Source organism: Micromesistius poutassou (genome assembly GCF_964030765.1).
Source record: "Micromesistius poutassou genome assembly, chromosome: 4".
Classification (NCBI taxonomy): domain Eukaryota; kingdom Metazoa; phylum Chordata; class Actinopteri; order Gadiformes; family Gadidae; genus Micromesistius; species Micromesistius poutassou.
In genome coordinates this window covers 4,220,430-4,226,429 of record NC_140274.1, presented here as the reverse complement: position 1 = coordinate 4,226,429, position 6,000 = coordinate 4,220,430, and positions in this window count along the sequence as shown.

Here is a 6,000-nt window from a genome sequence, read left to right as displayed (position 1 = left end):
CGATGCTCTGGCTTGTTACCATGGCAACTGTCAATCAAAAATTAAAATACCCCGGATGTACCAATGACGAATAAAAATCTAACTATGCACAGAGTTGTAGTGTATCATCATAACTCTGGCTTTTTGGCTCCTAGGTCTGACTGCAAATGTAGAGATCTGAAGGTTTGGAACATGCTGGTTTTCATCGTTGTCGGTTAGTTGGTTAAGCATGTATTTATGTTTTAACAATGGAATATCCTAACGAATATTAGACATACATTTTGTCTAATGGTATCCATGCATGCTTGACATGTAGGGGTGTGTGTGTGTGTGTGTGTGTGTGTGTGTGTGTGTGTGTGTGTGTGTGTGTGTGTGTGTGTGTGTGTGTGTGTGTGTGTGTGTGTGTGTGTGTGTGTGTGTGTGTGTGTAATAGCTTACCAAAAATAACATTTCAACGTGATGTCACCAGATTAAATGATAGATAATATAAGAATAGGAATAGTGCAAACAGTACAAAGACTGCACATAGACTAGTGAAATATATACGATAAATATATTTCTACCTTTGGATATCACTAGGACTAGAACAGTGGAGGCCAAACACTGAAATGAATCCGTCGAAACAGCGCCATCTCTGGTGAAACCTAAGCTATTGCACTTGCTCTTTCTAAAAGGTTAAAATTGGACCAGGGGATGTCACTATTCCAAACTGCTTGCGTTTGATCGCCTCCTGTGGCGCTATCGCTGAGGTTTGATGTAAGTGTTTGATTGCTCTTTCCCAGATTTCAAATACTCTTTAAAAGGGATGTATTGTCCTGGCACTGAACAATACAATTAAGATATTCCAAAACCAACTTATTTTATGAAAAAAGGGGAAAACTTATTGTGAACATTATGTCCCAACTACATGTTCTTATTGTTAACTTCGCCAAAACATTCCTCTCCAAAAATGTGATTCCTGCCAATACTAAATCACAAAGGACCTTCTTGATCAAGAGCTCAGTTTTAGGAAACCTATCAGTGCAATCTACAAAATGTCTGATGATGCTCTGAATCAGGCCACCAGTACAGTGGTGGACTCTTGAATGCTGACAGTGTGAATAGTATGGGGACAGCTGTAGAATAAAGAAGAATTTTACTGTCACAGCACCATTTGTTTGCCAGTTACATACTGTAGTCTTTTAGTTTGTGTCCGAGATGTTTCCCTATAGGGTAACAAGGTCTATAGGCCTCGTTAATCGTAATAATTACGATTGCCTTGCCTTAAATCAGTCAGAGTCACCCCTATGCACTTGGCTACCACTAATACTAACTTATTTTAAAGGTGCCATGACATGCCACCAGGTGTGGTGTGATTAGCCGTTACAAGCCGTTTTGGAAATCATCACAGGTGGGCGTGTCCACCTAGATGTGTGACGGATAGATGAGCAACGTTTGCTACAGTCCACTGGGTAGGCTGATAGACTGATCTATCCAGCACACATCTAGGCGGACACGCCCACTTTCTGCCCCTTATGAAGTCATAAGGGGCAGATTTCCAAAACAGCTGTGGCGCTTAGGCTAAACATTTGTAGTTTCTCCATTATTGATTGCAGGCTTTGATTTGAGTCGCTTGGGATATGAGATATGGGATATGGCTCCTACACGTGTCTGCACCTTAATCTGCAGGGTTCAGTAAAACCATCAAAATGTTATGTTGTTGCTTCTACTTTAATAACTTCATTGGTTGCCTGCAGAACATGCAGAACATAAAAAAGGTGACAAAGCTTACACATATGATAGACTTTGATGAAACTATTGCAGGGCTATTGCCTTATATATGATATGTGGTAAATAGATGTGGTAAATAGATTCAATGGATTTTAAATTCTACATGTTTGAATGTTTTACCCTGATTAGACAGCCATTCAGTTAGTGACGTTTGTTACCTTCTCTTCTTGTTGGCCTACAATGGCGCCTGAAGTCCTTTCGTCAAAATGTCCAGACTACAATTGATAATATAAGAAGTGTGTTATAAAATGTTTAATGTTGGCATGGAGTTGGCAAGACGTTTAAGAACGGTGAAAGTTTATGTGTATGTATGTTTCTTTTAACCGCTAATAAACAAAATGACTGGAAACCCTTAAGAATTATCTAATCTAATTATCTAATTTTATGTTATTGGACATTTTTTGCACAGAGCTTCATTTATTGGGGTCATGAACTCTGTTGAGTGCGTTGTGATGACGCAGTCAATCAAAAACTCTTATGTGCCGGCTGGCAAATCCAATTAAAGGAACCACGGGTGAATACATAAGGTTTCCTTGTAGGATTGGGAATATTCGGACTCGCACATTACTTCCATCATAGGTATAGCTGAAAAGGTCGAGCCATAAAATATCAAGTTATACTGTAGGCCTACTTCTCCACGATTTACCTGACAAGTCCGTGTCCTTTTCTTCGTCCAGAAGAGGGCACTACAACCCTTATTTTGGATCATTTTAAGTGGAATCCTTTGTGTATATTACACAAATACGAATAAGCACAAAGAAAGCCTGGTTTAAAGGCTAAAATGATTTTAATATTTTTGTTCCGATATATTCATGCATCCCACATGTTTTTGTTTTTGTTAGTTTTTTCACTACAGTTTGTAATAATTTTGGAATAAAACAAGAAATAATGCTGCTATCCTGGACATGTGTTCCACTTATCCATTTACAATTAATATATAATATGTATCATACTTATCGTATAATAATATAAGTGCATTCATAGTAATTTAATTAAGGCAATGGATTTAGGTGGTTTAAGACCATTTGAATGGTCTTAATCATATGTTATTTCAGAGTGCAATGCCCTGCCAGTGCTGTTGAAACCAGCAGAAAGCAGAAATGTCACTTAAGATGTATTCATCTCATACATTTGGTTTCATCACGTAACATAGCAGGGGCACCAAAGTGCATGCGATCTTCTCACACTTGAAAGGTGTATTACTACACCTTAAGAACTTCATTATCAGCACATCAACCATGAATAAAGTTGACACTCATTGGCATTTAATCATGCCAGGAAAAACCTTTCTACAGTTTTCACATTGTCATTTGTAACTGATATGCTTTCTATATTTCCTTCAATTTGAGTGTGAGCTTAATTCCCAGGGATGTCATGTCTGATGGCGTCCACCTAAACCTGCGTTCTTCACAGCTGGCTGGCAAATTGTACACACACATTTAATAGACAGAAATCGGAAAGAAGAAATCGAAAGAAACGAGCCATGTTGCACGTTGTTATCGACTGGAGATCAATAAGTTGCCATCCGCACATCGCTTACCGTGTGGTGTGTTCCCCGGCCACCACACCACTACCCAAACCATTAGCCGTGCCTCTGGTCTAAGTGGTTTTGAAACAGCTCCACACACTAACAGCAGATGCTTGGCATTTATGATCCCCCATTACTTTTTAGTGCCACTGCCATTGTGCGTGTTGAAGGTTTTAGGGGTACGGCATGCTGTCCACCGCGGTGGACCCTCCGGAACTCTGGAGCAAGGAAGCTATGATCAATGGCAAAACAAGTAAAGTTTAATTAAATCTGTGCTCCGGTCTCATGATGGTCTTTAGATTAATTTCACCCACTGGATGCATGGTTGACCAAAGTCAAATAGTTTATGAGGAGAGAAAGGAATAATTTGGGTCCAAACAGGGAAGGCGTACATAATGTGTATTGTTTATAGGTTCCAACATGATGTACAACATGAACAGTCACGATTAACAGCCGTGGAAATACAATCTTAATATGGGAGTCGGCTCGGTCAATTTGATAAGAAACCTCTGAGCAAGTGACTTTTAGAGATGTTTAAGTGTTGGAACGTCCAACACACACAGACATGATTAGAGGTTCTTATTTCAGTGTTTTTATTATTTTATATACCAATTATTATTCTATTTTCCATGTGAATCTTTAGTTTCTAAAGATCTTTATGTAGGCTATATGATTTGTTTCATCAATGCTCAACGGCTCAAAGATTAATACAACATATTTGATTAAAGATTTGCATCTCAAAATATACAGTAGGTCCACTTTGGTAATGCTACTTTATTTATATTTATAATTTATGTATTACTGTACTATATTTGATCTGTAGACCATTATAGTTGGCCAACACATGTATTGATCTTAAAAAATAGATTCAGATATGACTAACACGAATATGTGGACTTTTTAAGCAATATCCATAGACTTTAGGTAAATAATAAGAAATAATCAATGTTCTCTTTTTTGGTTCAATAAGCCTGTATTCTTAAAACGTGGAAAAAAAACACTTTAGACCAACATTAATATTCTTTGAGGATGCATTTTTTAAATGTACACTTTATTTTAAACAAAAGTACAAAAAACAAATGTCAAGATATTTACAATACTTGCATGGCAATGTTCATTTCTTTGGTCATGAATCCAATTTGATAGTTCAACACAATGTAGGGGATCAAACAGCACTGACACCCCAAGATATCTTAAGTTGAATCTAAGCGGTCAACCAGACTATGAACACCCTACAAATGCCTGAATGAAACTACTTCACGTGAACTTGCAAGTAATTGTGTTGTTGTTTACTTTCAACTTATTGGTGAGGTGTGTGTGTGACAAGCATTTTAAGCTAACATGAACCCTTGAACAATATAAATAACCAAAAGAAAAAATAATCACACGGTCACAATAACATCCACACTGGATAGACTTAAACCTACAGTCCGTAATCACCGCATGGTGTGTGTTCACATCCCGGTTACTGACCGTCAACTGAGGACAGACACCGCCCCTGCTAGGGATGTTCGTATTGAACGCCCCTGCTAGGGATGTTCACTTCAGTTGGTCTTATCATTTATAACTTCAGTAATCAGGATCTTAAGATGATTCTCTAGCAAGGTGTCGGAACACGGCCACAGCCTCCGTGACATTGAGAATAACATTTTGGTAGTTCTTTGTTTAAGTTCAAACAAAACCAGGTGGACAGTGACGATTTCCATGTGTTGTTTACAGAGTGAGGTTTAATATTCAGTAACAGATCCTAAAGATTCAGTAATATTGGCTAAATGACAACCCTGACAAAACTGGTATATATGTACATACAGAGTCAATCCTCTGTGTCGTTCTACAGAAACCTGCCCTCAAAACACCAACCTCCGGGCACTTTTACACAACTCAAGCTAGTATGGGTAGATTTTCAAAAGAAGGCAAAGTGGTTTATAAGACGTTTCTTTAAAATGATTACCCACACTGATGAAATGAAAGTAGAGGCAAGTAACTTGTCAGCAATTAGCACTCAGACGTTTACGATGCATCAGAAGCTAAATAATCAGCAAAAACGTTGTGAAAAAGTAAACTGAATGCACCTGTATTACCGTAATTACACTAATGCCAGTCAGAAAAAGTGTGTTTGTTATTACACACAACTTTTGTACATGTTTCCATACGTTATCTTGGTGTTTCTTTAACATCCTTTCTAAAATCGACCAGTCAATATTCAATGGTGTTTGTTCAATCAAATTTGACTTAAGGCTGAATAATGAAACAACAACAATATTTTCCTGACATGAACAGACAAGAGAGATTATGATCTGCCATGCAATCATGCCCCCAAACGTCCTACTTCCTGTGGGGAAGTACTACTTCCTGTCCCTTAAGAAGTCAGCAATCTATCCATAGCCTTAGATGCAGCATTGCCTCCTCAAATTCAGCATATCAATTTGTGGCCAAAGTGGTAAACCTGAATGCGTAAAGTACATAAATAAACAGATCGACATGATGTGACTCGTGACCCTCTGAAGCAACAGCTATGTTACTCTGACCCTTCCTTTCTGCCCCAAAAGCAGGTACGTTCGCGACCATTTGCACTCTTCTCACCCCCAAAGACAGCAGCAGTTCAGATTAGCACTCAACAAACAAAACAAATAACTGCAGTTTCTAATCCCCAAATCCAAATTCCCTCCTTACATATTTCAAAACTGAATGTAATAACAAGCAAGTATCAGTAGTGCAGACAA